The sequence below is a fragment of the Prionailurus bengalensis genome, chromosome B4 (genome assembly GCF_016509475.1).
Source record: "Prionailurus bengalensis isolate Pbe53 chromosome B4, Fcat_Pben_1.1_paternal_pri, whole genome shotgun sequence".
NCBI classification, from domain to species: Eukaryota; Metazoa; Chordata; class Mammalia; order Carnivora; family Felidae; genus Prionailurus; species Prionailurus bengalensis.
Window position 1 is genome coordinate 73,337,795 of NC_057358.1, and position 15,933 is coordinate 73,353,727.

Sequence of the window (15,933 nt, forward strand, 5' to 3'; positions counted from 1 at the left end):
TCTTGTCCTTTGGACTTTTTGGTGGTTTGTACTGCCACACACACTTAGGCGAACCTGCAAAATTCAGGGTGTGTGTGTGTGTGTGTGTGTGTGTGTGTGTGTGTATGTATGTTAGTGCATATGTTGGGGGGAGAGGGCTGTAATCTTGTTCTGACTTCTGTATAAGAACCTGAACAGTAAATGACGAAAAAGAGAAAAAGAGGGGGAGGTACTGAAACATCTGTTCTTTTATTGTTTTATTGAAAAACATCTTGTTTTTCAAAGGCCGATCTGAGGTCTATCTGCTAAGTCAAGTGACTTCCAATGGAGGCCTGATGTGCTTAGGTTTTTGCTGTTATGCTTTCAGTTAAAATGCATGCGGCACCATGCATTACTAAAAGCAAACCTAAGACAGAAAAATAATCACAAATATTGGTTGTCAACTTTAGATTTTATTTTTTTAATTTTCATTTTTTATTTTATGGGGGGGGCAGAGGAAGAGAGAGAGAGAGAGAGAGGGAGAGAGAATCTTAAGCAGGCTCCACACTCAGCTCAGAGCCCTACAAAGGGCTCCATCCCACAACCTTAGAATCATGATCTGAGCCAAAATCAAGAGTCGGATGCTCAACCTACTGAACCACCCAGGCACTCCAGCTGTGGATTTTCAGAAATGCATTGTCAAGGTAGGGTGTTAGAACTTTCTAGTGAGGATAGGTAGTTTTCTTCTGTAGAATTATTTGACCATTATCACCTGACAAAACACCAGGGGTTTGTTTCCTGAGGGCATAAGGAGTTAACTTTCCCAACCAGTTGTTAAACAACTGACCTTTAAGATGTTCCTCAAAATTCTATTTATCCAGCATTGTACTTTGCCTCAAGTGGGCTGAGATATTTACTTCTTTCTACCCTACCATTTCCAACTACGGAGTTTCATTCTCAGGTGGGCTTTCATGGCTTTCTTTGATCTGGCCGTGGTCTATATTTATAGCCCCCACCCTTAGTATTCCTTGTGGTAGGCAGCTCCCTGCCACTACCATATGTCCAAACTCTATCTTTCCTTTGAGGTTCGGCTTGAATACCAACCTTTCATTAATTTTCCTTTATTTGATGCTATCATTTAAAATTGATCGCATTGTACTTTGAACTTCGTGCTTTAGAAGTATATTTTGTGGGACTTCTTTTTGTGATGTCTATGTACCAGAGTTTATGTTAGTGTCTTTTCAGGGTAGAATCTGGCTAATCATACCCAGCCTAGTCGCTTGTAAAGAGAAGGTCCTTTCTGAGTAGATGGATGAATTAAATAAGTTTTTTTCTCTATAATCACTAACTGAATTATATTTGTTTATTTACCTATTTATGTGTTTAGCTCCCTCACTAGAATGGAAGCTCCTGAAGGCTGGAATTTAATCTTGTGAAAAGTAATAAATGAAAACTTTACTATATGGATTGGGGATGCTAGAAGGGGAGGTTGGTAGGGGGTGCTGGTACCACTTAGTGACAATTACGGAGAAGAATTGTCAATTACAGACCAAACAGAAGAATTCTCAACAGGAAAGAATCATCATTTACAGGCCCCAACATGAGAAGAAGTACATTGCATCTTCTATAAGAGGTTAACCACCCCTGTAACTCAGCTGATGAGAAACTGTCATCACTTGAACTCTTGCTTCTCTCCAATGGACTTTTGTTCAAAACAACCCCTCCCAACTTCCTCCTTCTTCTCCATAAAATAAGGTTCCTCTCTTTGTTGGACTTGCCTATGGTTTTGCCTTGGCTTGCCTGTCCCGGATTGTAATTCTCTGCCATTCCCAAATAAACCCATTTTTGCTGGTAAAATAACTGGCAGTTTTATTTTTAAGGTTAACAGTCTGCTCTGATCTGTTAGCGCCAGCACCCAGAACAGTGCTTGACAATACTTTTTTTGTCGAATGAATAAATGGAGGAGTAAAGAGTTTTTGAGGTTTTCTAGGACCAGGAGGAAACATATTATCTAGTGTATCTATAGGGCATCTCTCTCATCCATTACTGGCCCAAGCAGAACTCTTGATTTCCCTAGCAAAACTGTTCCTCTCCCATTTTTATGATTTAGAAGAGTAACACCACCATGCATGACTTCCTCATGGGGCCTTAGGCCCCAGACCAGGGAGTCATCGTGAGCCGTTCTTTTCCTCAAATAGCCAATCCATCAGCAAATCTTGAGGGCTCTGCCTCCAAATAAATTCAGAATCCTGCCACTTCTTACTATCTCCACTGCTCTGGTCCTAGTCACCTCTCTCCTGAATCATTGCAAAAGCCACAGTCTAACTCATCTCTGGGCTTCCATTCTTGGTGCTCACAGTTCATTCTCCACCCCCAGCAGTCGGAAAGATCTCAGAATATAAATAAAATCCCTTGCTTAAAGGGATAAATTATTTCCCTTACTTAAGGCCCTCCAGTGACTGCTTTTCGCAACCAGAATAAAATTCCTTATTTCTCATTCACCATGGCATTGCCTGGTTGTGCCCTTGCCTACTTCCTCAACCTTACCTCCTACCACTTTTTCTTTTCCCCACATACTAGCCACATTGATTTTATTTCTGTCCCTAAAACACTCTAAGTTATTCCTTTTTCAGGGTTCTGCTCTTGCTCTTTCTTCTGCCTAGAAATCTCCTTGCCTGGATCTGTGTGGTGGTCTTCTCATCACTTAGGTCTCAGTTGAAATGTTACTTCCTCAAAAAACAAAGAAAGAAAAAACTTCCTTGACCATTCCCTAGCAAAAGTTGCCCCTTGCATGAAATCTCCATTTCACCACTGTCCTATGTTATTTTTGATTGCATTTTTTTCATGGTATGAAAACATATTATTTGATCATTTGTTTATTTGCTTAATATCTCCCCCTTCCTGCCTCTCTGCCAGACCCCTTTGTGAAATAACTCCAAGAGGAAAAGTCCTTTGTTTTGCTAATCACTGAATCTTTAGTGCCTGGAACAGCACCTGATATACAGAAGGAGTTCTGTGAATGAGTGAATTCGTATATTTAACTCAGTGCCTAGCAAATAAGAAACTGAATAAACATCTGTTGCAATAGCTTGATGGTGGAAAAGGGCAGGTTTTTCTTGAACCCAGTCTTCTGTAAGCCAGTGTGAGAACTGATCCCAAGACTTGCTTTCTAATGGCTTCATTTCACCTAATTAATATGATCTTTTGCAATGTACAGAGGCTGACATTCTTGTCTGGACAGTATTATTCAAAATTCTGGTCCTGATATTAGCATTGTGAGGAAATACCCTTCCCCAGCCACAGCCCTCCCTTTATTCCAATGACTTACATATTTCTTAGCATTTGCCTTTCCCAAGTTCCTCAACAAATTCCTCACTCGACTCTTTACCCCTTTTTTTCTTTTCTTATCATTTGGTGTCTTTTATTCTTGGCATTCTGTTTTTAGTAGGGGCTCAATAAATGAAGTGTTGTATTTATTTTATCTTTGTAAGACAGCTCTCAAGCCCAAAGCAATACTATTAATTGTGAGCACCCTGGTGACTTTAGGCATGTTTCAATTTTGTGTTTTGGCTTGAAGTCTCCTATGAGGTTGCTGTCAGCTGACAGCTAGGTCTGTAGTTATCTGATGGCCTGACTGGCAAGCCCTATTCAAGATGTGAATGCCAGGAGGTGAGGATGGTTAGGGCTATCCTGGAGGCTGGCCACCACGGAGATGTTGTGAGCAGCAGAAAATCTTTTATTGCAAGAAACACAATATGCAATTAAAAATGGTTTAAGTTATAAGGACTCATATACTATTTCATATAATAGGAAGTCCATGGACAGGGCAGTCATAGGGTTAATTCTTGGCCTTGATAACCTCCTCAAAGATTAACAGCTCACCATTTCTTCACTTTGACATCTTTGACATGCTGGAGATGTCCCCTATCATGGTCACATGTTGACTGCAGTGGTTTCAGGGGTCATATGCAGACAGGGCCACATCCACTGACAAGGAAAGGAATGTCAGTTCCGGGAGTCAATTTTATTATGAGAAATAACATTCCCTGGAAGTACTGCTGTAGATGTCTCAGGTTGAAATGACCAGAATTAGGTAACATAGTCATACATAAAAAACATAAGATGTATATCGTGAAGCCATATGTTTGGAAGCATTACCGTTGTGTTAAGTACACACCTCATTTTTTCAGTCAGAAAAGGAAAATCTTGGTGCCCACAGAAACTCAACTTTAAAAATGAAAAAAAAATTAGAGAATTTTACAGATATTTTAGTATAAATGTATTCAATTCCGTCAGGACTGTAGAACTTCCCAGAGTATCAGTACGCTGTTTTTCTAATCTCCCCAAGCAAAGGGGGAAGGAATGGCTCGACTAATGACCTTTTTGTGGTATTTACCCATTGGCCTTTTCATGTGACCCTAGGATGGTCTATTTTGCTAGGTGTGGTATATAATAATGGATGTGAACGAACACACTGCAGAAAGATGAAGGATTTCTTGACCATAGTTCTTGCACTGACACCTGCTAATTAGCAATAAGTAGCTTGGAAAGTGAAATGTGAAAGCAAAATCGCAGACGTGAATTCTCACGTACATGCTTCCAGGTTATTTAGAACGTGCCAAGTTTTCACTAAGAATCAAGAATTAAGCTAGAAGACAAGACAACATGGGCATATACTTAGTAAAGAGAAGATTTATGTTTTATCGAATAGTATACTATGCTCCGTTCTTTTGAAAATTAAAATTTTCAGACTCCTAACATTTTCCAAAATAAGGCGATTTAAAAATACCTTTATTTTTATGCTTGTTAGTGGTCTGTTTTCTTGCCCAAAGAGAAACTGAATGATGAGTTCTGCTTAAAACACTCTTAGGCCACAATGGACTTACGTTCCTTCGTTCATTCTCGGCCTTCAGTGAGTTTCTGAAACTTTCTTTGCCCAAGGCTAAGATACTCAAATAGGGGTTTATTAATATTAACATACCTGTAATTCTGGTTCTTAGATGAAAAGCATATCTGAGATTGGTTCTGGAATCCTTACTCAGGTAAAACTCCCAGTTTTGGCTGAAATCTTTGGCACCCTGTGTCTGATTAAGACGCCTGCATCCAGTTCCAAGTAACCCCATTTTGGGACAACTGGCGCTGATACCACTTCTCAACCCCCCACCCCATTCAGTGTCTTCCACCCAAAAGGACAGTCCAGAACCAACCAGTCGCTGAAACCGTTAAACGTTATTTGTTTTCTTGAGGTGAACCACGCGCATAACACACCCCTTTTGAGTGAAATAATGTCATTGTGTAGCCATTTGTCACCCCTGGGTGGATGAGGTCAACGAACTCTCCAAAGTTGCTGTCTCAGGAATAAATTTCATTCGTGGTTGGAAAAACCAAGTGAGGAATGTTATGGGAAAGGGAAAATAACTTTTATTTGCCTGGTGGTTAAGTAGGGGTAAGTAAAAACCGAGCCGAGTACGTGCTTTGTTTGAGCGACGACGCAGTGCGTTGAGTGGAAGACAAGACGCCCATCGGAACCGGCTTCTCCCTTTGTCTTTCACTCCACCCGAGGTGGGGGGGAGGGCGTGTCATGCGGATCTGGGGTGGCGGGACTGAGGGGGCTTGCGGCGCCCCAGCGGCGAAGGCGGAGGCGCCAGGACGCCGCTCCTGGCTTCTCAGGATGCCAGCCGACTACACACAAGGTCGGGGGCAAGGCCGCGCCGCGGCTCCGAGCCCCAAGGAGGGGCGCGAAGGAAGTGAGGGCTGCCAACCCGAGGGCGAGCGGCGCGGGCGGCGCCAGCCCGGGGGCTGCAGCGGGCGGGGCTTGCGCAGCGCGGCTCCCGGGGGAGAAAGGAACCTCTGCAGTGGCGGGGCCGGGCCGCGGCCGGAAGACGGGGGCAGGGGGGCAGCGAGGAGGGAAGCGACGGCGGGCGGGGCCTCCGGCGCGCAGCCCCAGTAGGTCTCCGGGAATTTTCCACTAAGGCGCGGAGCGCCAGAGCCGCCGAGGCGCAGCCCGCCTCTGCGCACCCGGGGCCCACGTGACGGTGATTCACCAGGCGCCGCCTCCCGAGCCCCGGGCGGGGAAGCGACGGGGTGAGGAGCGAGTGTGCAGTGGAGGAGAAGGAGCGGGGGGAAGGGCGAGGACGGTGCGGAGAGTGAGAAGGGATGTGCGGGGCAGGCGGGTGGAGGAGGACGTCGGAGGTGCGGAGGCCCCTCCCGCGTGGCCGGGGCCTGCTGGGCGGCTGCCGTGCGCTCGCGGGCTGTGCTCGCGGGCCACGCTCGCCCGGGGCGAGCCCAGCGCCTGCCTGCGACGGGGAAACCTAGATAGCCCTCAGACGGCAGGGTTCTTCAGGGGTGCTTTGAGGAAAGCCACCGGGGGGCTGAGGTCCTGCGGGGTTTTCGCGAACGCGCCGGGCGGCTGGGGGATGCCCCGCTTGTTAGATCGCAGTGTGGGAAACAGTCACGCCCTGTTGGAGTCTGTCTGTGCCTGTGTACGTGGCTCCTGACGTGGACAGCCGCGGCGCTGGAAAGCGGGCACCGGAGGGAGGCAGAGAGGGACAGACGGACAGAAGGAAGGGTGCGGCCTTGGGCCATCATCCGTAGCCTGGGAGACCCACAGGCACCGGTATTTGTCCGTTTAAACCCGCAGACCCACCAGGAGACCCTTGAGGCTTCGGTGGATGTGGGGGTTGTCGTGCAGCTGGTTCCAGATGGTTCCCCCGTGACGACTTTTGGAATTGGCATACCAAAGATTTCCTCTTACCCTTCTGCTGTGTTGATTAGACATTACACAGACACCCCGCCCTTATCGCTGCTCTTGCAAGGAAACATTTATTACAGAAGTACTCCCTACTGTTTCATCTCTCGTGTCCTTTTAGGTTCTTTCGAGTAATTGTGACCTTTTCCTTTTCCTCAAGTTCCATCAAAGACTTGGAAACAATATAAAAAGAAAAAAAAAAAACACTAGCCTGAATTAGAAAGTTAAGATCTTTGTTTACCAAATGCGTTGCCTGGGAAGGCATCCTTGTGGGTTTGCTCTATTGAGGTTTCCCCAAGGCCTCTTCTGGGGCCTTTTCCTCTCATTTCCACTTCGAGGCAAAAGCTGCTGAACTTGCTGGATGCCTTTTCCACTTTGGTTTTAACTTTTGTGCCGGAACTATGTATATTGTTTTCCCATAGGTTTCTGCAATTAGAATTACTGTAACTAAAAAGAATAGCTAATGTTCATGCACTGCTTGGGATAGGTGCTATTTCAAGTTATTTATAAATGCGTGAATATTTAATTCATCAACACTGTATGGTGGGGGTTATTATACACCTTACCTCATTCCTTAGAGGTCGGGAAATTGAAGTTAGATAACTTGCCCAAGGCCATCCAGTTTGTAGGTGGAGGAACTGGAATTTGAAGCCAGACTGTTGGAGATAAATCCCATGCTAGTGGTCACTACGGTGTGGAAATTTCCCATTAACAAACATAATTGTCCTGAAATATTAAATGTACATTTTGGTGGAATTCCCTCCCCCCCTTTTATTTATTTAGCCTTCCTGAAGTTTATTTTGAAGAGATGTCTAAATTTAGTTGGGGTGGAAAACCACATACAATTTAAAAAAGAAACTTATGAAGAAATCATGCATTCCAGGGCAGTATTATTACATTTTTCTTACATGGAATATTATTGAAATATTTGACTTAGGAACTTCTTTTTCTCGGAAGGGTTTGTCTTCAAATACCTTTAACCCCTAGTAAATAGTAAAACCTCCAGGAAAATGAGGATGAGACTCTTCAGTTGTCAGTGTTTGATAAATATATATTGATTGAAATGTGCTTGAGAAGTGAATACCCTTGAAATGGTCGATGACATAATGCAAAGTGAAAAGGAAATTTCCAAAAGAAACCTGAATGTTGGATACGTTCAATAAGAAGATACTATGGATTTCTTTCCTTCTTCTCTTCCTCCCTTCCTCCCACCTTCTCTTTTATTTTTATTAAAAAAATTTTTTTTAAATGTTTATTTTTGAGAGAGAGACAGAGTGTGAGTCGGGGAGGAGCAGAGAGGGAGGGAGACACAGAATCTGAAGCAGGCTCCAGGCTCTGAGCTGTCAGCACAGAACCCAATGTGGGGCTTGAACTCATGAACCGTGAGGTCATGACCCGAGCTGAAGTTGGACACTTACTGACTGAGCCACCCAGGCACCCCTCTTCCCTCCACCTTCTTGTAAAAATATACTGAGTTGGGATTTAACAGAAACCAGGAGACCAATGTACGCATGGGGAACACAGTCTCTGTCCATTCTTGGTCTGTAGTGAACTCATCCAACTTCCCTTCTTTCTTACTTTTCCTTGCATTTTGTATACATTTATCTATGTTTACCACTAGATATTAACTACCCAGGGCTAGGGATACGCATTTTGTTTGAGTGGGTGTGTATGCCATTGGCCCACTTGTTGTTTTGCATGTTATAGTTTTTTGATGTTAAATAAGAACAAAAACAACTGAAAAATTTTGTGTCTAGTTAGCCAGTTTTATTTCAGGACCCAATTAATGGTCAAAGGTTTAATAACCATAGGCTTAATCCTGACCTCGCAATTTGGGATCCTTAGAATGATAGAATCATAGGATTTTTTTGCTGAAGGGGACCTTATTACTGCTCTGTCCAATGCACATATACTAGCCACACAAAGCTATTTAAATTTAAATTAATTAAAATTAAATAAAATTAAAAATCAAGTTCCTTATAGCATTAACTATATATATATATATATATATATATATATATATATATGTATGTATATCTTTCAAGTACTCAATAGCTATATGTGACTTGTGGGTACCCTATTGGACGGTATTGAAATAGACATTTTCATGACTGCAGAAAGTTTTTTTGGACAGAACTGATAAATGAAAAAAAATAGGTAGAAAACTTTTATTGGCCTAACTATGTCACTGTTAACTAAAAAATATTTCAGATTGCTTAGTTCTTTTACATGCAAAGAACATCGTATTTGGGATGCCTGGGTGGCTGAGTTGGTTAAGTGTCCAGCTCTTGGTTTTGGCTCAGGTCATGATCTCACGGTTTTGTGAGTTCGAGCCTTGCGTTGGGCCCTGCACTGGCATTGTGGAGCCTGCTTGTGATTTTCTCTCTCCCTCTCTCTCTGCCCCTTCCCCACTTATGCTGTCTCTATCTCTCTCAAAATAAATAAACTTAAAAAAAAAATCACACATTTCAAATGTTTATTTGTATTTGAGAGAGAGACCGAGAGCGAGCAGGGGAGGGTCAGAGAGAGAGGGAGACACAGAATCTGAAGCAGGCTCCAGGCTCTGAGCTGTCAGCGCAGAGCCCAACACGGGGCTCGAACCCACAAACCATGAGATCATGACCTGAGCTGAAGTCGGACACTTAACTGACTGAGCCACCCAGGCACCCCAGCATCACATATTTCAGATGTCTGTTATTTCATATAGAATAAAATTTTCTTCCTTAACAGTTGTGTTTAAATTAATGCAAATTTAAACATATTCAGAAGAACTGATGGTTCAAAAGGACTCCTCTTTGTTTCCCTTAAAGTGAATATTCCCCCCCAACCAATCCTTTGTGAATCTTAGTTTTTTTCTGTGTACAAGTGCTCTAATCAACTTGAGTCACTGCACAAATTTGACATTCATTAGATTTGGCTGTACATTTTAAGCTTGCATGATTGAGAAACTCAGATTCTCAGTAATGTTGGTAAAGGACAAATGCCAGATGGTTTTGGAATGTCCAAATCTATATGTAATGACATCACACGTGCAATACAGACAGTTCTCAATTTACAAAACACTTTATTCAGAAGCAGCCCAAATATAAAACATACTAGCATACCTTTTTTAAACTCCTCCTTAGAACAGTATTGCCAAGGTAGTCTGTGCAAGTTAGTATATAAAAAAAATAAAGGTAAATCTTGAAGTTCTTAAAGAGTGTATAGCTTGAGTTATGGAGGCAACGAAAAAGCTGTGAAAAGCCCTGGGGAATCAGTAGAGGTTGTTTCCACAGTGGCACAGATTTGCTTAAGCGGTAACCCCCTGACAAAAATAGTCCAGTCCCACCTTTCCCCAGCAGACCCCACCCCTTCTTGCTCAAGATCTCTTCCACGCCCCCTGGGTTCAAAAATCCTCCACTTTCATTTGTACTCCAGTTTAATTTCTGTCGGTTTGAAGTTTTGTGGTCTTGGGCAAATTTGCCAGCTTCTCTGAGCCTCAGTTTCCTAAACCCTACAGAAAGAATAATAGCATGCTGATTGTCAAGAATTAAAGGAAAATTTATGTAAAAATACTTCATAGATTAGAAGACTACTATAAAAAAAGGCATTATGGGGGTGCCTGGGTGGCTCAGTTGGTTAAGTATCCAGCTCTTTTTTTTTTTTTTAAGTTTATTTATTTACTTGGAGAGAGTACAAGCTAGGGAGGGACAGAGAGAGAGGGAGACAGAGAATCTCTGCCAGGCTCCACGCTGTCAGTGGGGAGCCTGACGCAGGGCTCAATCTCACGAACCCAGGAGATCATGATCTGAGCTGGTCGCTTAACTGACCGAGACACCCAGGTGCCCTTCTTCTGGCTCTTGTTTTCCGCTCAGGTCATCATCTCACAGTTTGTGAGATCAGCCCCCTCGTCCGGCTCTGCACTGGCCTCGTGGAGCCTGTTTGGCATTTTCTGTCTTTCTCTCTCTCTCTCTGCCCCTCCCCCTCTCTATCTTTCTCTCTCTCAAAATAAATAAATGAACTTAAAAAAAAAAAAACCAAGGCATTATGATTATATATTGATTAGTAAAGCTCAAAGACATCCCCCCCCCACACAAGGTTAAATGGTTATCAGTCACCTGCATATGATGGGAATCTGGTTCATCGGAATATTTAAACGAGTTGGTGGCTTGAATGTTCTTGGGGAATGAGGGGTGTTGGAAGGCAATGAAAAATAATAGGTCAAAATTTCAAAGGAGGTTGGGTAAATACCACGTTTTCTTTTAAAGAGTGAATGTAATTGCTTGCATTTTCTCTCTACTTCCTTCTTCTGTTTCATTGATTATTCCTAAGGCTAAAGTTTCTCCTTTACATTTTAATTCACCTGACATAGCATGTTTTAAAAAATTTAGCGTCGCTTGCTTTGATTTTCCAGTTGTCTTTTGCTGATGGAGCTTCTGTGAAGGGCAAACTCAAAGTACAACTGGCTGCCCCAGCACAGGGGAAGGGGAGTGGCGGTTGTGAGCGGGGACCCAGCAGCTACACCTTTAGCCCTCACATGAGCAGTGCCAGGTACAGCTGCTTGCTGGCCCTACGGCAGAGGCTGCAATAGTTAGACCAGACCAGATCAATCAAACCAAACCAAGCAAAAAGGAGAGAGAGACTGAGAAAGAGGGAGAACAAGGGAATGGAAGTAGTGAAGAGGAAGGGAAGAACACCAAAGAGAGTGATGGATAATGTCAATAGTTCTAAGTACAGTACGGGTACCAACTTATTTAAGCCTCAGGACAATCCTATGAGGTAAGCTGTGTTATTATTATCCCCATTTGATAGTTGAGGAAACTGAGGCACAGAGATGTTGAGCAACTGTCCCCAATGTCACACAGCTCCTAAGTGATAAAAGTGGGATTTGAACTCAGTCTGGATCTGGAGTTTGTGATCTCTTTTTTAAGTTTATTTATTTACTTTGAGACAGAGAGGGAGGAGAGAGAGAGAACTTGCATGTGCTTGAGCATCGGGAAGGGAGAGAGAGAGGGAGACAGAGAATCCCAGGTAGGCTCCATGCTGTCAGTGCAGAGCCTGAGGTGGGGCTCCATCTTATGACTCGTGAGATCATGACCTGAGCCGAGATCAAGAATTGGACACTCAACTAACTGAGCCACCCATGCACCCCGGGGGTTTGTGATCTTAACCACTGCACTAGCTGTTCTCAAACTTTCTGGTCTTAAGACCCCTCCCCTCTTAAACTTTTAAAAATTATGGAAGACCACAAAAGATTTGTTCAGGTGAGTTATATCTGTTAATATTTACCATATTAGAAACTTAAACATTTAATTCATTAAAAAATAATATGCTTATATAAATAACATGTATGTATGTATATATGTATGTATGCATTTTTTTTAATTTTTGGGGGGAGAGAGAGAGAGCATGAGCCTGGGGGAGGGACAGGGGCAGAGAGAGATAGGGAGAGAGAGAGAATCCTAAGCAGGTTCCATGCAGCTTGGAGCACAACTCACAGGGCTCGATCTCACCACCCCGAGATCATGACCTGAGCTGAAATCAAGAGTTGGACACTTAACCAACTGAGCCACCCAGGTGCCCCTAACATAAAGAACATTTTATTTATTTATTTGTTTCTTTGTTTATTTTAAGTTTGTTTATTTATTTTGAGAGTTTCAGGGGGTGGGGGGGGATGGGGGGAGACTGGGGAGGTGCAGAGAGAGAGGGAGAGACAGAGAATCCCGAGCAGGTTCCACATGGTCAGTGCAGAGCCTGATGTGGGGTTTGAACTCATGAACCATGACATCATGGCCTGAGCTGAAGTTGGAAACAACTAACTGAGCCACCCATGCGTCCCATAAATAGCATTTTAAAGTGAAAATAGCTGTATTTCTCAAAATAAAAACATTTAGGGAGAAGGATGGCATGGTTTTACAGTTTTGCAAATTTCTGCACTATGCCTCTTTTGGTGTGATGGTGGTTAAGAAGTGGGAAGGTAGGCGCCTGGGTGGCTCAGTCGGTTAAGCGCCGAGTCTCAGTTTCAGCACAGGTCATGATCTCGTGGTTCGTGGGTTTGAGCCCCGTGTCAGGCTCTGCACCGGCAGCATGGAGCCTGCTTGGGATTCTTTCTCTCCCTCTCTCTGCCCCTTCCCTGCTTGTGCTCTCTCTAAAATAAATAAATAAACATTAAAAAAAAGCTTTTAAAAGAAGTGGGAAGGAAATGAGAGACTGGAGGGCATAAAGTGATGGGAAGTCAAGGCCTGTCTCAGTGAGCACGCCATGTAGCCTGTATGAGGAAGAAATGGTAACAAAGAATTGTCTGAATGGGATAGAGCAGCATCTGGATTTTTATGCCTGTCTTACTCTTCAATAGGTTGTTTGGCATCTGTCTCTCTCTCTCTTTCTCCATATATGTATGTATGTATATGTATGTATGTGTGTGTGTGTATATATATATATATATATAATATGAATAATATATATATACTTATACACATATATATATTTACACATACACATGTATATGAGGTTCAATATAAAAGGTTGAGTGTAAGATTCTGAATTGGAAGGGGTTTTAGAGATTTGACTAATTTTATGAAGGGAAGCAGCTGAGGCTGGAACATAACATCCCTGGTTGCACTACTGATTAGTGGGAAGACTGGTGGTAGAACCCAGGTCTCCTGTCTTCTCGTTCCACTTTAGAATGTCATGTCATGGGAATTAATAAATCTAATTGTGCAGCTGTTAGATGCATTGATTTCCACCAGAAAACTTGTGAATTGACAACCATAGAATCTATGGTAAATTCACATGCTTCATCAGTGACATTGTGAAAAATTGCTCTTCCTTCAAAAGTGCCTCTCCCCAAATGTCTTGGTCTGGTATTTTGTTAGGACCCCTTACAACTTTTTGCTTCTTGTCTTTTGTGTCACAAGTAGTGCTGAAGAGAAGATGGGCTTGATGTTGAAAGAGGGTGAGGGTAGGAGAACCGGCAGTTCTGAGACGTCTGAGAACACCGATTGGCCAGTCTCTGTTATCTGCAGGATCCACTTTTCTTAAGGATGAGCATATTTTGGTCTATAGGTTTCCAAGACAAGCACATTCCTGCCAACATGATCCCTGGACAAGCTGTTCTGGAATTTGAACTTGCTACTGAAAAGGGGTTAAGTCCAGGGCACACACACTCATTTCGGTGGGGGGTGAGCCATAGTTGGCTATGTTAGCACCTCATTATACAACAGTTTCGGGATAAAGTGATTCCAGATGTGCTCTCAGCAAGTACCTAGCACTTAACGCTTTTAATCCATTAGGCTAAAAAAATCCACCCTTCTGAATTTTGGAGGAGCCAGAAGTTAGTTAATTAACCAGTCATTCTTAGTTTATAAAGTTGATTCTCAATTGGCCATAATTTGCAGTATGCTTCAACCTAGCCAATTACAACCATATAAAATGTATATATTTACACATACATACATGAATTCACACACACATGTATCTGATGATGATTAGAAGTTCCTTCTGAGTACTGATTTAATGAGCGTTAAGTTCCTCTGTCCTGGAAATTTCATTTAGAAAAGTTAAGAGCACATATATCTAAGAAGTAGTATTCTAGTTTCCTTCTTCCAACTGGCGAAGCTGTTTGTGACTCTGAAGAGTAAACTTTGTGGGAAGTCCTGGTTAAAGACTTACCCCCTCCCTTGCCTTTTTAAACGCAATTGAAATTTTTGCACTTCATAAACTTTGTTACCTGAATTTACAAAGAAGAATTGAAGAGAAAAGGTGCTGAATGTCTTCTCTGACAAGTCAGATTTTTGTGAAGAATATGGGATTTTTGCATCACTTGGTTCTGGAAAGTGGGGAGCTCAGGGTGAGCATTTCACTTTGCTTTAAAATACGGTAAAACCTTGGTTTGCAAGCACAATTCGTTCTGGAAACATGCTTGTAACCCACAGCACTCATGTAGCAAAGCAAATTTCAAGAAACCATTGGCTCAGCTGTGATCACGTGACGTTCGGCAACATGTACTACCCATATTGCAAGACATTGCTGTTTATCAAGTTAAAATTTATTATAAATGTTTGCTTGTCTTGGGGAACACTTGCAGAACAAGTTACGATCCAAGGTTTTTACTGTATTTCAGATTTGACTGCAGAAAGTATGTGGGGTTTTTGTTGTTGTTACTGAATGCAAAGCAAACCTGGTCTTTGCTTACCATAGTTGAGAACATTGCATTCTAATATGCTCTTTTGATATGATATTAAACATATTTTGAAAAATTTAGGTATTATATCTGGTTTTAAGGACCACAGTATGTATTTTTCAAAGACTTTAGGATGTTGTTCACTGGGTGGAAGTATTGGAAAATATATTCTTCAGAGGTACTTGTTTTGTTGCAGCTAGAGCAGCAACTACAGCAGACAGTCTAGATAAGAGAATGGACTCTGGATCTAGACTGCCTAGCTTGATTCCTGGTTCTGCTTTTTTTTTTTTTTTTTTGCTAGCTGTGTGCATCCACTTTCACACATGTAAATGATGAATGATGACTGGTGAGGACTTAATGCTTGCAAAGAAAGCACTTAGAACCCTGCCTAACACATATTAAACACTATGCAAGTGTTTGTTTAAACAAATAAAAAAATCTCAAGCTTTGTCTCTGCCGTGCCGTAGATGCTAATATCCAGTGCCAGCAGAAGCAGCGTATCACTAAAGTGAAACGAGAGATCATCCTTGGGATTGATCTCCTCTTGTGAAACGTCTTCCACGTGCTCCCATCCAACTGGGGCCAAAGCTGGAGGACAAGAAGGTGAGGAAGGTATAGCAGAGTGTAACGCCATTGCTCAAAGTCTCAGGTGGGGACTTGCTGGATCACGATTTGTTTATGTTATTTCCAATTAAAGATAAAGACCCTTGGCGTTACCCGGCATGGGTGATGGACAGAGTCAGGGTGTGGATTGTCAAGCATTTGTAGTTGAATGATGTGAAGGGCTTACTCCGGACAAATTGGAAGAGTTGTGAGTCATTTAGGGAGTCACTAGTGAGTCAGCCAGGCAGGGCACACAAGTCCAGGTGACAGTTCTGTGTCAGTTAGCCTTGTGCTGTTGCAGCCCTTCAGAGGCGTGAGGCCTTTCACTTGAAGAAGGTTCCTCGTCATGCTGGCTGACAGAGTCCCATCCCCAGGGACAGAGCTTGAAAGTGGAGTACAGGCTGGATGGCAGCCCCTACCACCTCCTCCGCCCAGGATTTGGTGCAGAACACAAGCTACATTG

General features: G+C 42.9%; 1 long non-coding RNA gene across 1 annotated transcript in view; it reads left to right on the forward strand.

The window, feature by feature from the left end:
• The first annotated feature begins 5,849 nt into the window (after positions 1–5,849).
• LOC122473244 overlaps positions 5,850–15,933 on the forward strand; it is a 37,144-nt gene continuing 27,060 nt past the window's right edge. Inside the window, exon 1 of the long non-coding RNA XR_006294630.1 lies at positions 5,850–6,042. This is a non-coding gene — a long non-coding RNA (uncharacterized LOC122473244). The remainder of the gene's footprint in view (positions 6,043–15,933) is intronic.